At 40.4% G+C, this 21,946-nt stretch overlaps 2 non-coding genes and 1 pseudogene across 2 annotated transcripts; 1 reads left to right on the forward strand and 2 right to left on the reverse strand.

The window, feature by feature from the left end:
- The first annotated feature begins 2,567 nt into the window (after window positions 1-2,567).
- trnal-aag (transfer RNA leucine (anticodon AAG)) lies at window positions 2,568-2,649 on the forward strand. Its single transcript has one exon. It is a non-coding gene; the product is annotated as a tRNA-Leu (tRNA).
- A 1,013-nt stretch (window positions 2,650-3,662) lies between these two features.
- Window positions 3,663-3,736, reverse strand: trnat-agu (transfer RNA threonine (anticodon AGU)). The gene has a single exon. It is a non-coding gene; the product is annotated as a tRNA-Thr (tRNA).
- A 4,925-nt stretch (window positions 3,737-8,661) lies between these two features.
- Window positions 8,662-21,642, reverse strand: LOC148638095 (uncharacterized; annotated as a pseudogene).
- Window positions 21,643-21,946: the final 304 nt, after the last annotated feature.

Consider the following 21,946-nt stretch of genomic DNA (forward strand, 5'->3'; position numbering starts at 1 on the left):
TTCAGGACATTGTACTGTACCGTTTTTTAAATACGACCCTCTGAACATGGCATGAGAGAATACATTGTCAAATGGTAAATGCAATGTTTGCTATATTTCTAGGGCCCTCCCTCCTGATTTTAAAATAATCTCATATTTCTGACATCAAGGGGTGAGACACAATATAACAGACTGTCAAAATCCTGAACTTCAGGACATTTTATGATACTATTTTAAAAATATGACCCTCTGAGCATGGCATGTGAGAAAATGTCATGTGAGAATGCATTGGGAAAAGGTGAATGCAATTTCTGCTGAATTGCTATGGCCCTCCCTCCTGATTACAAACTTGTCTCACAATTCTGAGACTGAGGTGTGAGACACAATGTAACATACACTATTAAATTGTGAAGTACAAGAGATTATACTGTTACGTTTTTTTTTAATATTGACCCTCTGGCATGTGAGGACTTGTAGTCAACAAAATAGCACACATTCTGCCAATTTGCTTTGTCCCTCCTTCCTCGTTACCAAAACATCTTAGTATACCGACACTAAGGTAAAATATAGCTCACTGTGTATATAATGAAGAAGCGGATGTTAGTTTCTCATCTGCATGTTGCAGAGCCTTATGCAACTCGTACCAACAGTTGGGGTTTGATCCCTGCACGGGCTATTAGTTGAAAGACCATTGTAAATGACGTGTAACAGATTTATCCAGCTGGCTTTTATGTTTCATACTAAATTGCTATCTTGAAACCAAAATAATTAGAAATATGGAACACAACTGTTGTTCCCCATGAAGGAAAGCTGTTTTACACTGACGTCACTCCTTTTTATTTAATCCAGATTTTAAAAACAACTCCGCCCTATCAAAGGAAAATGTTACACAAAACATGGAAAGCACACTCTGAATCCATCTGTATATTTGATTTCCGCCATCCGTTCAAGGCTGCCTATGTTAATCGTAAGTGTATAGATGAAACATTTAATATATTGTTCAATTTAAATCAAAATGCTTTACTACTACAAGAGAGAAGTATAGTATGGAGGATGCGACAAATGTGTGATTTCTTGGAAGAAAACTACTTTTCTTTGCGTTCGAAATTAATTCGAAACAATTGACACACAAACCCTTTGTCTTTTTTAAAGAGATTATATCTTTAAACAGACAAATGTATAAAATGTGTTTTTTTTACCTAGAGATTTTGGACAGGGGCGATGTATTACTAGTAGAGGCTGCCGACTAACAATGTACTGTCTGGAGATCAGCTCCATTTGCAGTAAAAAAACGTGCGTAACAAAGCTGGAGAGCAGCTGTACTTGTGCTCAGTAGTCAGTATGGTGCTGAGGGTTCAATACTGGCGTTGTTGTATTAGCACGAGCTGCACAGGCTCTGAATCAGACCATTTCAATTAGTCTGATCAGTGCAGGACAAGTTAATGTAGAATTATTGCTTTGTCTGTCTCTTGTTTGTATATAAATGGATGTCTCTGATAACTTAATGTTAGTTTTTATTTTAGTTTTAGTTTTACGATGTAGGTCATGCATTGATATATGACATGTCTCATTCCTGATTCAGCTCATGCTCCATAGGAGAGAAGAGATTCCTCCTGTTTCTCGTACAACCCTATCAGAACAGAAGCCCATGTCACCCAGCTCTGATTCAAGATCGAGTTGCATCTTCAACATTTTGTTTTTGTTTCTGATCATAATTTTCTTTAGTTATGATCAATATTGAACTTTTTCTAAGTAAAACAAAACTAATCAAACATGCAGGCAGATTTTTGAAAAGTATTAGGAGTTGACAGGGCGCTCCTTCGGAATAGTCGTCAGAAAATGTGAGAAAAGGAAAGTTACGTAAACTCTCACACACAGCATTAAAGACTGGAATCTGATCATAAAAAAACTAGCTGTCTCCCCGTCGGTAATCAAAACCCGGTTTCCCGTGTGACAGGCAGGGACACAAACAACTTTACTAACTAGGAACGCTTGCTAGCTATTAGGAGGCATTTACTCTTAAATATGTTACTGTTTTGGGTTTCGAATTTAATTTTCCCGATACCAGTTTTTTACAAAAGTAAAGGCACACAGCACATGTGTGGCACATCACGTCCAAGTTTAGTGACAACTAACTCAGAGATTGTAAGCTGGGTAGTTTAAGATCACTTTTTTTAAAGGTTCAAGCAGACCCAAATACCTTTGTGTAATCGTTTTTCATAAAGTGTAATTGTATTATAGCATGTGCCCTTGATGATTTTCTTGATACGTTATATGTGCTCTTGTTTGTATTGTATGTAGTTTTGTTGTTCAAATAAAACGTAAAAGACACAACGTTCCGTATGCGGCTGCTGTAAAAATAAAATGACATCAAGGGTGCTGTACACAGAGGTCTGAAACCTGCTCCACAGAAGATCTTTATCCAAAGGTGTTAAGGAAGTCGAGATCTCGCCATGAGAGGGGAAGCATCTCAGAAAAAGCAGGTGCAGTCGGTTCCACAGTCATAACGCCACTGAGTCGGGCAACAAGAGCAAAACCCACCTGGCTTCCTCCGGGCAAGTAATGAGACAAAGAGACAGCGCACATAGGGTAGTGTGGCCGAGTGGTCTAAAGCGCTGGATTAAGGCTCTAGTCTCTTCGGGGGCGTGGGTTTGAATCCCACCGCTGCCAGGTGCTTCTGTCGAGACCCCCTTTCAGCTGGCTTCAGACGAAAGGGAGGGTACTGCTTTTTGGCAGTCTCTCGAGAAACTAAGCAAAGTGTTTAAAGATACTTTTTCAGCTTGACATCAAGGCACAAAACAAAAACCTTCTTGCGTCCTCTCAACCCAAAAGCGCTTTGCCACTTTTTGCGTTAAGCAGGGAACGACGTCTGCCCAGATCACTTTTGTGTCAATGCAAATCGTAGTGTGCCCTCCGTTTTAATGTTGGCTGTGCTGGCGTGCTGCTTCTGTCTGTGAAACTTGAATGTTCTGCTTCTTCACACCAAATCGTCGGCGGGGGTTGAGCTTGTTAAATCTTTGCGCATAGCGCTCCTTTGGAAGTACTTTGTCCAAGTTCAAAAGCGATCGTGGGATTTACTTCATGCGTGCAAAAACCATGCCTCGCACGGCAGATTTAAATGGGGAATGGAGCCTGCTTCTTGCTGTTTTTCCTGTGGTTGCAGTTACAAAGTTGATCGTGCTTTCACATTCTGTTAACAGTATTCACTGGCTGAGCTTTATCAGTTGGTTCGTAAAGGAATCTCTGCTTCGGTTCCAGAAAAGTCATCTGTAGTGTGTTTTTTTCCGTGCCCATGGCAGTCTTTTAAAGCTGGTAGTAATGGCGGCGAAGTTAATTTTTTATCCTCTTTAAAAGAATAAGGACGGGCTGGGGCGAGCTCCATTTACCACTCTTTCAGCTAACCGCCGAACTCGCGAACTGATTACACTGCAGAGCCACAGGCGCCTCGCTTTTCTCCATTCTCTGGGTTAGGGTGAAAAAAAAACTTTGCTGGTATTAGCTGGCCTGCTGGGAGTACCTCTTCTTCACTGATAAGCAAGATTTGTGTTTCATCTTTCGCAAGCTGTATAGATTTCTTTCAAAACAAGTTGTTCCAGAAAGGAAACGAACACTTGCATTCACCTGAATTAAAAGGCATGGGATTTGACCATAAGGATAAATTCTGTACAGTAAGACAGGAAGAAAGGCACCGCTGGGAATCGGACCCAGGATCTCCTGTTTACTAGACAGGCGCTTTAGCCAACTAAGCCACGGCGCCGGCAAAGTGCTGTCCTTTGACAGCCACTTGGACACGTCTCAACTGCTCTGAGACATCTGCGTTCGGTGTGCACCGAGCCTGCTCGCCTTGCAAGTTGCCTCATTTACATGCGATAGCTCCACCACTAAGAGAAAGGATGAGAAATGGCTTTTATCTGGCACTTTTCATGTCAGAGGATCTCAATCTGCTTTCCGTGTGCAAGAGGATGTCCAACTCATGTAGCTAAAGACGTAGACGACAGTGTTCCACTGAAATCTTGATCTCACAACCCTCGGCATGACTCCGCTGTGTTCTGCTTTAGACAAAGGGGGGAAAAGACTTCTTTCATCACACGTTTTGCACTGTTTGCAGTGCTCTTTCTTAAATGAAAACCAGGAATCGGCACCATATGAGGTGAGACTAGATAATATTGTAACAAGTAGCCTCGCCATTTCATGCGTGACGTGAGCAAAGTGTAATTCCTGTCTTTATAGTGTGCTTGTTAGAGACATAGCTGGCACCCAGAGCGCTTTAAATCCGGGAGTCAGCAGCCCAAGACAAGAGAGCTTCCTTCGTCTATGTTTTTTGCGTGAAGGGGGGAAACCATGCGTGTGCTGCAAACGATCTTAGTATCGAAGTGCCGTCCCACATAACCGATCCGAACAATCTGCTTTACAGAGGAGCACTGCCGGAGCTTATCGTTGGCAAACTGAAGACCAGGCCGACCTGTTCTGTGACTCTTGAACACTGAATCTCAAGGTTGTGAATTCAAGCTCCACGCTGGCGGGAAATTCCATAGGTAATGATTACATTTTCTTGCATGCTAATCAAAAGAAATATTAAGAAACTTTCCCCGATACCAGTTTTTTACAAAAGTAAAGGCACACGGCACATGTGTGCCACATCACGTCCGAGTTTAGTGACAACTACCTCAGAGATTGTAAGCTGGGTAGTTTCAGATCAGATCCCTTTTTTTATCAAAGGTTCAAGTAAACCCGAATACTTTTGCAAGAGACATTTCAGAATCCCAGTCAAATCCAGTACGATTGCTGGATCCCTCGAATTCGACTGAACTATAGCACAGATCTGCAGTCCACCATTGGAATACTGTGGGTGTGTTGTATAAGCCATACCGCCCAAAATAGTTCTAAAACAGGAGATGCATCCTCGTTTAGGAATGTGATATAAAGTGAAATGGTCTGGGAAGAGTCCTACGTTTGAACAGTTCAAAATAGACGTAAAGGGGTATTTACCGACTCTTTCGAAATGTAAGAACAAGCTGTGTGGACCTTATTTTTATTTACCTCGTGTAATCGTTTTTCATAAAGTGTAATTGTATTATAGCATGTGCCCCTGATGATTTTCTTGATACGTTATATGTGCTCTTGTTTGTATTGTATGTAGTTTTGTTGTTCAAATAAAACATAAAAGACACAACTTTCCGGATGCGGCTGCTGTAAAAATAAAATGACATCAAGGGTGCTGTACGCAGAGGTCTGAAACCTGCTACGCAGACAGATCACTTTTGTGTCAATGCAAATCGTAGTGTGCCCTCCGTTTTAATGTTGGCTGTGCTAGCGTGCTGCTTCTGTCTGTGAAACTTGAATGTTCTGCTTCTTCACACCGAATCGTTGGCGGGGGTTGAGCTTGTTAAATCTTTGCGCATAGCGCCCCTTTTGGAAGTACTTTGTCCAAGTTCAAAAGCGATCGTGGGATTTACTTCATGCATTCAAAAAGCATGCCTCGCACGACAGATTTAAATGGGGAATGGAGCCTGCTTCTTGCTGTTTTTCCTATGGTTGCAGTTACAAAGTTGATCGTGCTTTCACATTCTGTTAACAGTATTCACTGGCTGAGCTTTATCAGTTGGTTCGTAAAGGAATCTCTGCTTCGGTTCCAGAAAAGTCATCTGTAGTGTGTTTTTTTCCGTGCCCATGGCAGTCTTTTAAAGCTGGTAGTAATGGCGGCGAAGTTAATTTTTTATCCTCTTTAAAAGAATAAGGACGGGCTGGGGCGAGCTCCATTTACCACTCTTTCAGCTAACCGCCGAACTCGCGAACTGATTACACTGCAGAGCCACAGGCGCCTCGCTTTTCTCCATTCTCTGGGTTAGGGTGAAAAAAAAACTTTGCTGGTATTAGCTGGAGTGCTGGGAGTACCTCTTCTTCACTGATAAGCAAGATTTGTGTTTCATCTTTCGCAAGCTGTATAGATTTCTTTCAAAACAAGTTGTTCCAGAAAGGAAACGAACACTTGCATTCACCTGAATTAAAAGGCATGGGATTTGCCCGTAAGGATAAATTCTGTACAGTAAGACAGGAAGAAAGGCACCACTGGGAATCGGACCCAGGATCTCCTGTTTACTAGGCAGGCGCTTTAGCCAACTAAGCCACGGCGCTGGCGAAGTGCTGTCCTTTGACAGCCACTTGGACACGTCTCAACTGCTCTGAGACATCTGCGTTCGGTGTGCACCGAGCCTGCTCGCCTTGCAAGTTGCCTCATTTACATGCGATAGCTCCACCACTAAGAGAAAGGATGAGAAATGGCTTTTATCTGGCACTTTTCATGTCAGAGGATCTCAATCTGCTTTCCGTGTACAAGAGGATGTCCAACTCATGTAGCTAAAGACATAGACGACAGAGCTCCACTGAAGTCTTGATCTCACAACCCTCGGCATGACTCCGCTGTGTTCTGCTTTAGACAAAGGGGGGAAAAGACTTCTTTCATCACACGTTTTGCACTGTTTACGGTGTTTGCAGTGCTCTTTCTTAAATGAAAACCAGGAATCGGCACCATATGAGGTGAGACTAGATAATATTGGAACAAGTAGCCTCGCCATTTCATGCGTGACGTGAGCAAAGTGTAATTCCTGTCTTTATAGTGTGCTTGTTAGAGACTTAGCTGGCACCCAGAGCGCTTTAAATCTGGGAGTCAGCAGCCCAAGACAAGAGAGCTTCCTTCGTCTATGTTTTTTGCGTGAAGGGGGAAACCATGCGTGTGCTGCAAACGATCTTAGTATCGAAGTGCCGTCCCACATAACCGATCCGAACAATCTGCTTTACAGAGGAGCACTGCCGGAGCTTATCGTTGGCAAACTGAAGACTAGGCCGACCTCTTCTGTGACTCTTGAACACTGAGTCTCAAGGTTGTGAATTCAAGCTCCACGCTGGCGGGAAATTCCATAGGTTATGATCAAATTTTCTTGCATGCTAATCAAAAGAAATATTAAGAAACTTTTCCCAAAACAAGTTTCACAGTGACTTTGTAGGTGACATTTTCCTGATGAGAATAAGGTTTCGTATGCGATCAATAACAGCACCAGAATAAAATACCGGAAAGAAATGACCTGTCACTAAGAGAATTCATTAAATGACGCCGAGACATAATCAGAAAATCGACATCAAGAAAATGTTAATCACTTTACATATTCTTTAGCATTTTTATATATACACATTCTTATAGACGTTCAAGGTTGTCTAGTCGCTGTACTCTTCGTAGATAATCTAAACGAAATTACAGTACAGTACAGGACACGCAGTGAGGAGCTCACACAACGAATACTCTTGAACACAAAAAAGTAAAGGCACACGGCACATCACGTCTGAGTTTAGTGACAACTACCTCAGAGATTGTAAGCTGGGTAGTTTCAGATCACTTTTTTATTAAAGGTTCAAGCAAACCTGAATAACTTTGCAAGAGACATTTCAGAATCCTAGTCAAATCCAGTATGATTGCTGTATTGATTGTACTGATTGCGGATGCTGTAAAAATAAAATGACATCAAGGGTACTGTACGCAGAGGTCTGAAGCGTGCTCCACAGAAGAACCTTATCCAGAGGTGTTAAAGTCGAGATCTCGCCATGAGAGGGGAAGTGTTGCGCCCCTGAAGAGGGAAATGATTAAATAATCAGTCACTCAACTTGTTTCCTCATCAGTGGCTTTTAGTGTGATTCTATATAGGATAAACAATTTACAGTAATACAATATAACAAAGAATATAAGCTGAAAGTTACAAAAATGCTTCTTAATATTTTTCTAACTATACATTAAGAAAATATTCTGCATTATGTCTTATTCAGTCTTCTCCTTAGTATATTCTACATTTCAGTAAAACACAATCTAAATCGACAATATCACGAGACCACATTAGTATTTCTTTAAAAACATAATGTTCACTAGCAATATAAAAATGTGGAGCACTTTGGTTATTATAAAAAAACACCAATAAATATAGAAAACCAGGAACAGTTTCTGTTCCTAAGGCTAAATAATCTAAGGCTATTACCGAACATGAACTAAATTGCTAATTTCAAATTTCATTTCATTTAACATTCAAATTTCATTTCATTTAAAATTAAATTCAAATTTCATTTAACATACCAAATACATGGCCTTTATGCTAACTATGAGGATTGGCGCTACCAACTTTGTTCTAATAACTCGATATAATTTAACAAATACACTCAAATCTGACCAGAAAATACTTTTGACATAATAACAAATCATTGACAACTTTTCTCCAAATCACAATCGTGTTTTATACACTTTTTACCTGAAGTGGGAAATGATTTATAGTTACTCAACTCTTTCTTTCCTCATCAGTAGCTTTGATTAGTTTGAATGAGGAACGGGAGCTCCCTCTCACTGTGTTTCACAGACATAAGTAGTAAATTATCGATTAAAACTGTAGACTCTACGGGTAGATAACAGATAAAAAGATTGAACAAAATAACATCCCAGTGAAAACTATACGAAATGACAGCGTCCATTTTACTTTTACATGTATCTATTTTAACGGCTGTGTAACTTTTAATAAACACAGTATCACGTATTCCATTCAGTTTTTTTCAACAAGCAATGTTTGTTACTTCCAATCAGATTGCAATCCAATTTTTTTTTTGCTTATCGTACTTTTGAGCACACGTTCTGTGCTATTGTGTGCTGTATTATTCTTTTTTGCCTCACCAGGGTTATGAGGTGGAAGGCAGAAGGTTATTCTTTACATTTATACTCCAGTTCTTTCTTCTATCACCCATCCAGGCTTATACTTCTGTCCTCTCCACACCTCACATTCTTCTCCGTCATCGCCACCTCTCGCAGCCCATCACTACCTGTTTTTTACCCTTTTTGCTTGTCGCACAACCCTTCTTTTAACTTTTTTTAAAAGTTGTTTGTCTTCTTTTCTTGACTTAGCATTGCTAAACAACATTTGTATTAATTCCCTCCCCATATTCTCATAACTTAACAACAATACTATCGCCATTCATTTAGCAGCAGCTGCAACTCACAACTGGCAACCCACTGAAGCACAGCAGGTGTGAGCCTGGTCAGTACCTGGATGGGAGACCTCCTGGGAAGGTTGCTGCTGGAAGAGGTGTTAGTGGGGCCTGCAGGGGGCGCTCACCCTGCGGTCCATGTGGGTCCTAGTACCCCATTATAGTGACGGGGACATTACACTTTAAACAGGCGCCGTCCTTCAGATGAGATGTAAAACCGAGGTCCTGAATCTCTGTGGTCATTAAAAATCCCAGGGTGTTTCTTGAAAAAGAGTAGGGGTGTAACCCTGGTGTCCTGGCCAAATTTCCCATTAGCCCTTACCAATCATGGCCTCCTAATAATCCCCATCTCTGCACTGGCTTCATTACTCTGCTCTCCTCCCCACTGAGAGCTGATGTGTGGTGAGCGTTCTGGCGCACTATGGCTGCTGTTGCATCATCCAGGTGGGGCTGCACATTGGTGGCGGTGGAGGAGAGTCCTCATTACCTGTAAAGCGCTTTGAGTGGAGTGTCCAGAAAAGCACTATAAAAGTGTAAGCAATTAATATTATTAGGTTTTATTTCAATCTTAATACATAACTTTTGTTTCCATGTTCCCTTTACCTTTAGCCCTTATAATACTCCTCCTTAAGTGGTCTAGAACCGACCCTGTTTTATCTGGACTAGATAGCATCTCCAGATCTATCAGTGCTGCCAGCGGAGCTGCCATCACACTTACAAGTACCCTTGAGGTCAGTGAATATGAGTCTGGTGTTAGCATACAGGGCCAACTCCTCGCTTAACACTCAGCTCAGCAGTCACTGGTGATTAAACTGCTAGCACAACTGGTCTATACTCATATTATTAATAATATTATTAACCTTAGCTTCCTTAGCAGGACACAGTCTTGTGTGGATTCAGTTTTATTGAGCTCAATAAGTCCAACAATGCGCGCTGGGTCTGCCCCACAGAACAGACAAACTGCAAGGGTTTCCCAGCTCTTATATATACAGTCAGAAGAAAGTTTGTTTCACAATCTGAGTGCTTGTCCTGTTCTTTGATATATAATTACTTCTTGTCCTACTCTGTCTTGCTCTAGGTTCTGCCCTTTGATATGCAGCAGACATTGGTCTGGTTTGTCCTGTCTGTGGGTGTTGTTCCTGTCTGTTATTATGTAACGTTAAGTCACTGGGGCTGATAAAGCAAATCAGCTTTATGGCATCTTAGTTTAACTTTTGTTTGAGGCTAAATTAACAGACCCCATCAACACCTTTCACAATGTGCTTAAGTTGAAAGGGTCAGTAACTTTAAATTCCTTAGCGTCCATATCACCGAGGCCCTCACATGGTCTCTCAACACCACCTGTCTGATCAAGAAAGCGCAACAGCGCCTGTACTTCCTAAGACGGTTGAAGAAGGCTAAGATATATCCCCAGATCCTCACTAACTTTTACAGATGCACTACAGAAAGCACACTGACAGGCTGCATCACAGTGTGGTATGGCAGCTGCAGTGCTTCTGACTGCAAAGCCCTACAGTGGGTGGTGAAAACTGCCCAGTCTATCACTGGGGTTGCCCTCCCATCTATACAGGACATTAATGACAGACGGTGCTTGAGGAAAGCTCTAGGCATCATCAAAGACCCCAAACACCTCAGCTACAGACTTTATGATCTGCTACCATCTGGAAAACCGTACCGGAGCATTCGGGCCTGGACTACCAGACTCAGACAGTTTTTACCCCCGCACTATCAAACTATTAAACTCCCAGCCTCTCTCACTCTCACCTATGATCTGAAACTCACAGCGCCTTCTTTCTTTCTTACCAAAAACCCAAAAACACATTGAAAATCTACCTCTACCATACATGTCAATGTATGGTAGAGGTAGATCGCCATAATTTCATTCCCTTTATTTCATTCTGCTGTTGCATGTTTTTGCACATAACCTGTTATCTTTTTGCTGTTTTGAACATTGCCTGTTGTTGGTGGTTTTTTTGACAGTCAGTGATATTTATTGTGCAATTTATCAAGCAATTGAACACCAGTGAATTTGAAATTAACACAGGTGTACCTTGTTAATGTATTAAGTGTGATCTCTCAAGATAATTGACCCAAATTAGGTTGTTTAAACAAAGGGAGTGAATACTTATCAATTAAGTAATTTTCAATTATAAATACTTAATTTAATTTTAACATTACAGAGAATTGCTTCTACAAGAGTGGAAAAAATCCCATTCAAATATGATTTAATTTGACTTTGCAACACAGCAGAATGAGAAATAAACAATGGGATGTGAATACTTTCTGAAGGCACTGTATATATTGCTTGTCCTGTAGTGTTTAAAAAAAATAGCTGCAGTGAAAAAAAACATTAAAATATGGAATTATTACTAATGGTGCCAAAATAGATTTTCTTATTAAAAGAGATTCATACAATATCTTATTCTTTATTTTTTACCCTTTATTGCATAAATATTTCTTGTATTTGATATATATCCTCCCTGGGGATAAATACACTTTAGATTGTGCAACAAAGACTTTGAGCTCTTTCTGTAGAATTTAATCAGATGTGTGACTTTTTTTTCCCTTAAGAGTGTTCTTTGCTTAACATGGTAAGTTAAAAGCTGTTAAACAATTACAAGCCTATCCAATGAGACAGTCTTAATTGTAAATTAAACATGACTATAATTAACATTCCAAGGGTATAAGGAATTCAATTCAATTTAGAAATTAATTAAATGTAGACTTAATTCATTTTAAAATTGAATTAAACTAAAAACATTTTACTATACACAAATTAAACTCTGTGACAAGAGCTATTTCTATTTCAGTCAACTGTAAATAAGAGTATAGTCAAAATTTAATGGACCAGACAAACTCAAAAGTGGGTGACTATGACTAATAGATATTTTGGGAACAAGTAAAGGTTTGCTGAAAAGAGAAGAAAATAAATGTTTCGACAGTGGAGCCTTCTTCGGATGTCACATGCTGATAATTCTACCTACTTGCACTAAAAGACATTTTAGTTGACTTGACTGGTGACTGACCTGGTGACTAGATTGGTGTTTTTAAGTCACCTGACTGGAAAAAAACTATTCCCACACTAACTGCAGCTGAATGATCTCTCTCCTGGGTGAATACGCTGGTGGGTTATTAAGTTACCTAACTGACTAAAACTCTTCCCACACTGACTGCAGCTGAATGGTCTCTCTCCTGTGTGAAAGCACTGGTGGGTTTTTAAGACATCTGACCGACTAAAACTCTTCCCACACTGACTGCAGCTGAACGGCCTCTCTCCTGTGTGAAGGCGCTGGTGGGCTATTAAGCTACTTGACTGACTAAAACTCTTCCCACACTGACTGCAGCTGAACGGCCTCTCTCCTGTGTGAATGCGCTGGTGGGTTATTAAGGTACTTGACCGAATAAAACTCTTCCCACACTGACTGCAGCTGAATGGTCTCTCTCCTGTGTGAATGCGCTGGTGCGTTTTTAAGTCATCTGACCGACTAAAACTCTTCCTACACTGACTGCAGCTGAACGGCCTCTCTCTTGTGTGAATACGCTGGTGGGTTATTAAGTTACCTAACTGACTAAAACTCTTCCCACACTGACTGCAGCTGAATGGTCTCTCTCCTGTGTGAAAGCGCTGGTGGGTTTTTAAGACATCTGACCGACTAAAACTCTTCCCACACTGACTGCAGCTGAACGGTCTCTCTCCTGTATGAATGCGCTGGTGGGTTTTTAAGACATCTGACCGACTAAAACTCTTCCCACACTGACTGCAGCTGAACGGTCTCTCTCCTGTATGAATGCGCTGGTGGGTTTTTAAGTCACCTGACCGACTAAAACTCTTCCCACACTGACTGCAGCTGAACGGCCTCTCTCCTGTGTGAAAGCGCTGGTGGGTTTTTAAGACATCTGACCGACTAAAACTCTTCCCACACTGACTGCAGCTGAACGGTCTCTCCCCTGTGTGAATGCGCTGGTGTGATTGTAAGTGATTTATTTTACTAAAACTCTTCCCACACTGACTGCAGCTGAACGGCCTCTCTCCTGTGTGAAGGTGCCGGTAGGGTTTTGAAATGCTAGACTGACAGAAACGCTCCTCCTCCCTGTGCCATAATAGCAGTTTGTGCACTCCATCGGAGCAAGGCCTTGAGTGATTCTTCCTCATCCTCTGATCATGCTGGGGTCTCTTATTCTGCAAATGCTCCATGGAATGGTCTTGCTCTGTGTGATGAAAGTGAGATTTGTTTTCTTCATTATGTCCCTCAGTGTTCTGCTCAGCAGTGTGAATCATCTGGGGCTCCTTCTCCAGCTCTCTGAAACTAAAACCGCCCAGTTCATTCAGTTGTTCCTCTCTTTGCCCAAGAACAGACACACTCTCCAGTTCATTAAAACTTTCAGCAATTTTCTCAGTAACCAGGTTATTAAACCTGTGTGTAAAGTCATCAGATGCTAAGGGATTACATGATTGTTTGAGACTGTGCAATGACAGTCTCTCCACTTGAACAGAACAAGGCCTAATTATCAAGCCCTGTAGGAGCTGCTGTTGCTCCTCCCTGTACTGACTCTCCTCTCGGTGCTGTATCTCAACAATGTTCTCTTCACCAGGTACATCAGTCTGCTGCTCTGCACAGTCAATCAACTGGGGCTCCATGTCCTGCTCTGTAAGATTAAAGACATCCAGTTCTTCACTGTGCTCTTGTACAGAGACACAGCCCAGTTCATTACAGCCTTGTGTAATATTGTTCGAGTCCAGATTATTCATCTTCTTTGTAAAATCATCACATACTAAGAGCCCAGGTGTCTCACTCTCAGACTCCATCTTCATCATGGGCACAGAGTCCAGAACCTCAACAATCTGTCTGCTCTCTGTGTGCTGCTCACTGAGAGTCTTTTTCCCTTCTGGAGCAGTGAGCTCTGTCTCTTGCATCAGACTGGAGCCCCACTCCTCCTCACTGTGCTTTTGTTCAAGAGGAGCCCTTTCCCCAGCCTCAGAGAGAGCACTGGCCTCTGCACCTGTAAACAGAACAAGACAAAATCTTTATAATAATAATAAAAAACTTTATTTTATATAGCACCTTTAAAAGTGGCTTCTCAAAGCATTTTACAGAATGCCAACAACAAAAAATACACAAAATAAGCATGATGAGAACACACAGTTAGAGGAGACAGTAGATGGTGGTACTAAATACAGTAGGAGCAGAGGGGTAAAGAATAGTTCAATGAAGGGTCTTCTAAAGAAGAAGGTTTTGAATCTGGATTTGAAGGAGTTTAGAGAATGTGACTCTCTGATATCCTTGGGGAGAGAGTTCCAGAGCTTGGGGGCACAACAGGAGAAGGCCATGTCACCCATTGATTGTAGACGGACTTGGGGACAGATAGGAGAACACAATTAGAAGAGTGAAGGTTGTGAGGTGGGGAGTAGGATGATAACCCAGACAGGTACTGAGGTGCCAAGCCATGGAGAGCCTTATAGGTGAGCAGGAGGATTGTTAAGTCGACATGCAACTTGACAGGAAGCCAGTGCAAGGACTCCAGGATAGGAGTAATGTGACTAGACCTAGTCAGGATTCTGGCTACTGAATTTTGGACATACTGAAGTTTGTTCAATGTGGATTTAGAGTCCCCAGAGAGTAGAGCGTTACAGTAGTCTATTCAAGATTAGACAACTCTTTTCAGCCACAGTTAGTGATAACACAGGGCGTAGTGGAGCAATATTTTTGAAGTGAATGAAAGATGTTTTGACAACATGCTGCACATATGGGTCAAACGTCAAATATCATCCCCAAGTTTTTCAATTTACACTGAAGCTCAAGTACAAGACCATCTACAGATAGGGTTACACATTGGTTTTACAAAGTTGATGGGTGGTGCCAATAAGCATGACTTCAGTCTTGTCACAGTTAAGATGAAGGACATTTTGAGTCATCCAAGATTTTATATGGGAGATGCAACTAAAAAGAATAGAGACAGACACATCAGCGTTAGGTTTGGTATGGATGTATATTTGAGTATCATCAGCATAGTAGTGATAGCTGAGGCCATGTGATCTAAAAAGCTTTAAACTACACACACGCGTACAAGTACACTCACAATCAATTTGGGTTGTTTAAACATAGCGGAATAAGTGGGTATAAGGGGGTGTTCTGATTTAGCTTTGTCAGAAACCTAACTACTATGTAAAAAGTAAGTCTACTGTAATAATATCACAATCACATTACATTTACATTAACAGTGCACTGAGAGAAAGGGATCAATACAGACTGACTGGACCCCACAGAACATTAACACTGCAATCAGAGAAAGGGGTTAATACAGACACACTGACTAACTGGATACTACAGAGCATTAACACTATACTGAGAGAGAGGGATCAATACAGACTGACTGGACACCACAGAACATTAACACTGCAATCAGAGAAAGGGGTTAATACAGACACACTGACTAACTGGACACTACAGAGCATTAACACTATACTGAGAGAGAGGGGTTAATACAGACACTGACTGGACACTTCAGCACATTAACAATGCACTGAGAGAGAGAGGTGGGTTAACAGACAAGCTGACTGCACACTACAGTACATTAACACTACACTGAGACAGAGGGGTAAATACAGACACTGATTGGACATAACAGCACATTAACACTGCACTGAGAGAGAGGGCACATGAACACTGCACTAAGAGAGAGGGGTGAACACAGACAGACTGACTGGACACTACCGTGCATTAACACTATACTGAAAGAGAGGGGTTAATACAGACACTGACTGTACACTACAGCACATAAACAATGCATTGAGAGAGAGAGGTGGTTAACAGACAAACTGCTTGCAAACTACAGTACATTAACACTACACTAAGACAGAGGGGTAAATACAGACAGTGATTGGGCATAACATTACATTAAAACTGCACTGAAAGAGAGGTGTTAATAGAGACATGCTGACTGAACACTACAGTACATTAACACAGTACTGAGAGAGGGGTTAATACAGACACACTGACTGGACACTCCGGTATATTAACACTGCACTGAGAGAGAGAGGGGTTGATTCACACACACTTACTGCACAGTACAGTATATAAACAATGCACTTAGAGTACGCTGTTCAAACGTTCCGAGGTCAAATTCTTCCAGCACGGGGGTACCTTTAAAGCGGAGACGACGGCACCGAATTTTTTTGGCGCGCCTTCTCTTTAAAGCCCTGGCCAAATATGAAGACAGTACGTACAGTTATAATTCAAACGGAATTAAAAACTACACATCCCAGTAACTATGGTGGTACTTGTGATCATTGCGTTTAACCAACGAAACAGGGCGAAAAATCAGTCACATGACTTTGGGGCAGAGTTTCGAAAGCTTAACCTATCAGCAACAAAGCGAAATTTACACGATAGGCTACCTCAAACTGTCAGTTACACGACTGTGTATGTCGCTTAAGCCACTCCTATTTGGCATTTTAGTTATGGAGGCAAGAAGACGCCCCCCCCCCCCCCTCTGGGTGCCTGATTTGCCGCCATCTTTAACCGCTTCGTGTCCAAATCGCAGTAGCTACGCGTACGAAATAAAGTTCATCCCAGCTACAAAACATATGTATTTTTGTGGTAAGAGGGAGCAAAACATCAGTATTTACTGCTATTAATTAGTGTACGATTTATAGTTGAAATCTGAGCCTAAATATAAAGTTAAAATCTCGACAAAGCAATGTAGGAAATACAGAGAAAATAAATCCTTTCTGACATCTAAAATCAGTTTCGATCAAGGTCTCTAAAACGAACAAGAAAAAGAGGATTTTCGGAGGGCAATTACGCTGTATTTATATAGCATAAGTGATTTATGAGCAATCTAATTTCTTGTTCGTTTAAAACAGTGAAATGTCAGCTGCAAAAGATCGCACCAGAAACAGCACTCTCTCTGCCCGTCATAGACGTTCAGGAAAGGCTGAATGAAGTCATGTCAAGTACAATAATTCGGTGATCAATAATAACAGTTGTAGGACAAGAAACAAAAGATAGTGAAAACTTAAGATTTTTAAGGCTAAAACTCAAATTAATTCTACAAATTAAGGACGTTAAAGTGCTAGAGGTGTAAAAAATACAAAAATGCACATGAGCAAAAAGTTTTAGAAATGGAGCAAACAGAATAAAAGCCATGCCTATAGTGCAGAAGAGGGATGCAGGAACACTTGCTTAGATATACAAAAAAAATCACAAAAAGGTGTATGTTACAAAAGAACATGCAAACATGTACATCAATTTCCCTTCGCGATCAATAGTCTTATCTATAAACATGAAACAGAGTGAGGAATCAGAAATTAGCATGCATAAAAAACAGCAATTCTGTCAGTGAACCCTAAATGAATTAATAGCAACTATGGTTTCATGGAGGGCTTCTCAGATAGTTGGGCATTTAGGTAAACAGCCAGGTGAAAGGACTTGTAAACATATTTTGTTAAAGCAAGTCAGTTTTTTCAGCAACACATAAAATACATTTTTCCAAGAAAGTTTAGCCTTTGTCACTAATGAAACCACTAAATAAAGATATAAATATAGAAATCATAAGATTTTTTTAATTCAATGTTGGTAGCAGGATGAACTGTGCTAAGTGTATATTTTGTTGCAGAGTTGCTGCAGGATGTTAACAGTGAAAAAGGTATTTAGAAATGAGTTATTTCAAGATGAAAATTTTCAGAATAATTGCAAATCTAGCAGGATAGAGAAAGCACAGAAAACTGGCAGTTAGATTGATCAGATTAGTATGAAAAGTCATTTAGCAAAGGGAATGAGAAGAGTGACAAACTAGTATACTTTAGATCTTTTTTTCTGAACCAGGGAAAATCTGATCATGTTTCCCTATAACAATAATAATAAACTTTATTTGATATATCACCATTAAAGGTGGCAACTCAAAGCAATCCAATAGATGTAAAAACAGATAAAAGGACCACAGATTACAAAGTAAATGCATATAAGAAAGACAAGCAGTTAGAGGTGCTACCAAAATTAGAAAATGAAGCAGATACAGACACTAAGTCTTCTGAAAAGAAAGGTTCTGAGGTTAGATTTAAATGCACTCAGGGTACGTGACTGATATCACTGGGAATACAAATTGAGAGCTCTGGGGTGCAGCTAGAGAAGACCCTGTCACCCACAGAATGTAGATGTTCTTGAGGACAGCTAGAAGACCAGAGTCAGACGGACAAAGGTGGGGGAGTAGACAGATAATAAGCCATATACTGTAGGTACTGAATGAGGATGAGGAATTTGAAGTTGACTCGAAACCTGATAGGTAACCAGTGCAAGGACTTGAAAACAGGTGTAATGCATCCCTGATAGGATTCTCGCTGTCATATTCTGAACATATTGAAGATTGCTCAGTGTGGATTTAATTTCCCCAGTGAACAGGATGTGCATTTATTAATTCTAGAAAAAAAAAGCCTTTCTTAATTTCTCTAGTTCTTAGTTTCTCTAGTTCCCTTTAAAATAAATTATTATCCCACAATGCAGAGTATTAAATGGCCAGTATTTACACATGATATTTGTGATTTAAAGAAATTAACACAAGCAGCTTTTGGGGATTTAAGTGTTGGCTGAGTTATTGCAGGATAAAAGACTAGAGATGTTGGTAAGAAGAAGATAATTTTGGGAAAGCTAAGGAATACACTGATAACAAGAACACTTTCTAATGGGGTTAGGCATACTTTTGATGAAGATGATGAAGTTAACAGACTGTATGTTTAGATAGATACTGAAATGAGGATTGTATTTTAGATTTTGTGCAGTTACTAGCATTGAACTGTGTGTTGGATGCACATGAATTGAAGGAATGGGCAAACATAGCTGATGCGGATCCACAGAGCCAGCATATTAAGATGTTTATAATTAGAGGCAATTTGTTTAAATAACTAGGTATGGATACTGATGTGCAAGAGAGGTGGAAAGGCCAGCACTATAAAATATTTTATTCTCAGTGAGATGCTGCCATTTCATAGTGGGTTTCTAACACTGTGTATAGTTCCATCTATTTCTAATCTCTTTATCCAGTACAGAGGATTTGGAGCCTATTCCAGTAAGCAATGGACACAAGGCAGAATACACCTGGACATAGCGCCAGTCCATCACAGGACAGACACAAACACACACACACCAGGGCCAGTTTTCCCATAAACCAATTAACTGACCAGTATGTTTTGGAGTGCGAGAGGGAGTCATATCACACATATGGAGAAAAACCATGTAACCCAGAGAGAACATGCAAACCCCACACACACAGGATGGCAGGAATTGAATCTAGGACCCCAGTGCTCCAAGATAGCAATGCTAACCACTTTGCCACCATTATAAATGGATGGATATCTTAGTTATCTTTCTAGTTCACAGGTTTGCATGCATAATTTAATTTTGAAAGCCACTGAGACATCAGGTACTACTGTTGTATTTATGAAAAAGAAACAAAACAAAAAGCAAACTAACAACTGTGCCATCCTACTCTTTAGTTAATACAATTTATTTATAAACAGTTAACATTGTTAGCAAAATATTTTGAATTATATTTAAACCTATTTCTTCTTTAGTTTTGTATTTAACTTATTATATGATAGTCAGATTTAATGTATATTTGAACAATGAAAATATATTTTTACAAGATGCGGGGGAAAGTGCAACAACTTATTACAGTGCTAAATTTAATATTGATTGGTAATAGTTTATGCTAACACCTAACTTTCTTAATTAGGCGTAATTAAAACAGTGAACTAAGTGTAACATACCATTCAGAAATACAATCGAGAATAGTTTTGTGGTGTTTATATGGATGAAACGTTTCTAAACTGTATAACGTAACAAAATTAAAGACGATTAAATTCTGTAATCTTTTCACTTGTAATGTCATTAGACAGAACAAGACGTTTCTGCTTTGTCTAAGGATGGTATCAAAAAGTAGTCTAAGTGGTGAGAAAATTGTGCTTAATGATAATTAAGTGACTTAAAAGTAAAAAGAGATGCTTCATATTGCTTGATTAATTTTAAAAACTAAGTTATAAATGCAGACGCGATCGCTGCCATAAGCGCTCCAGGCAGCAGAATGTTCGTTCTGTACTGCTGAGCTCCGCACCTCCTCCCTCTCTCGGTGCCGCGCCCCTCTCTGACGGCGCGCAGTGGGCGGTACGCTATTTTCAGAGCCTCTGATTGGGGAAAAAAGACCTGCTGATCAGTTTCACACACCAGGAAGAGAAAAGAATGGGATTTTTTCTCTTCGAAACGTGTGTTGTCTTTATGAAATTCGTGTATTTTAAACGTTTAATTAAGAAGTAAAAACCTTACAGCGTACACAAAGATTCTGAGCTGATCACGAGGAAGAAAAATCACCCATTTTTCGCGCATAAAAAGTGGTTTTTAACTCTCGAAACCTATTTTTATAGGTTTTAAAGTCGTGCCATGTCTAAGTTAAGCAGGAACACATCATTATATCTCATTTTTTATTTCTTTTTTAAAAAAAATTAAAAATCGTTTGCCCAGCCTACTTAGAGAGGTTAATACAGACACACTGGATTAATATTCCAGAGGAGTTAATACAGACACAGACCGTGGAGGACGGTAATACTTAAACCAATTGAAATAATTTTTATGTACACAATCATTAGTATACATATAAAATCTAGACCAATACAACGTAAATACAATATTTATAAATGTTGTTTCATAATGACGTTGGATTACAAATTGATTCAGTGGAACAATTGTTGAATGCGAACGAGGTGTTTTCAGCACCGTAACCGGACAAAACAGTTCAGTTTCCAGTAAAGAATCCCGTTGCTACATCACACAAGTCTTTCCCACTTCACTCTGCATCTCTGCACTATATTCTCACCAGTGAGGAAAGTTTTTTGATGACAGTTTCGTAGTTTGTTAGATAACGAGAATGTTTACTCTTACGAGATGTTTTCTTAAAAATAAAGTTTGTTATTTAAAAAATCTCACCAGTGAGGAAGTTATAGACACTGGTTTTAAACACACATACTGACTTCATACAAGTCACCTCACTGACCTGAGAGCTGCAGTTCCGTATCCATTTCTTCTTTTATTTCTGCAGAGACTTCACAGGGAAGCGTGTGTCCAACACTGTTTGTCGGTTCCTGATCTCCTCCTGCTCCCGACTCCTTCTCCCTCAGCTGCAATCTCCACTTCAGGCTCTCGTTTTCCTTCTTCAGTTGCGCCATTTCACTCCCGACACTGTCCTCCACACACTGTGTGATTTTAAACACGGCCCGTCTCACCAGGATCTGGGAGACGCTGCGGAGTTTGTCTTGAAACTCGTCCTCCGAATCACACATCCTGTTTCCAAAAACTTCTGACACTTCATACACGATCGATTTGAGCAAAACGTGCATGAAAGAGTCAAGCTGGGTTAGCAGATTTAACAAGCACTCCGCCATCCTTCTTCAGAGTCGGTCAGAAACAAAGGCTGACTTCCGGAGTTTAAACAGAACAACTTATTTTTTATTCTTCACAGATCCTGTTGTCAGGGCTGTGCTCTGTTCAAGCATAAACACAGTCGACAAGACGTTACGTATTCAGAACCTGAAGTTATTTTAAAGAAAAACAACAACTTTCTTTAAAGAAAATTATTCAGTCATCCACACGTGGGTGAAATACATGCAGAGTCGCGCAGTATAATGACGTCATTCGTTAGCGCGGCCACAGCTTCAAAACAATAGAGAAGCGGAGCTGAGAAAGATGAGTTTCTTCAGCCGGATATAAACTTCTCTGCACCTCCTAGCGCGACCTAGTCAAGAGGAGTGAATCACCTGCGACCTTAGCCGTTCGTAACGGAACAGATTTATTTGTTTGCCCTTCCACAACCCTCCTCCCCAACGAAAAAATCTCAAGTGGATTTTTTCAAGTGGATTTTGATCTCCCTATGCAGGTTTTTGGTTAGAGAAAAACAATGCTGTCGTTTCTTG

This window comes from Lepisosteus platostomus (genome assembly GCF_059453375.1).
Source record: "Lepisosteus platostomus isolate fLepPlt1 chromosome 5 unlocalized genomic scaffold, fLepPlt1.hap1 SUPER_5_unloc_4, whole genome shotgun sequence".
NCBI lineage: Eukaryota > Metazoa > Chordata > Actinopteri > Semionotiformes > Lepisosteidae > Lepisosteus > Lepisosteus platostomus.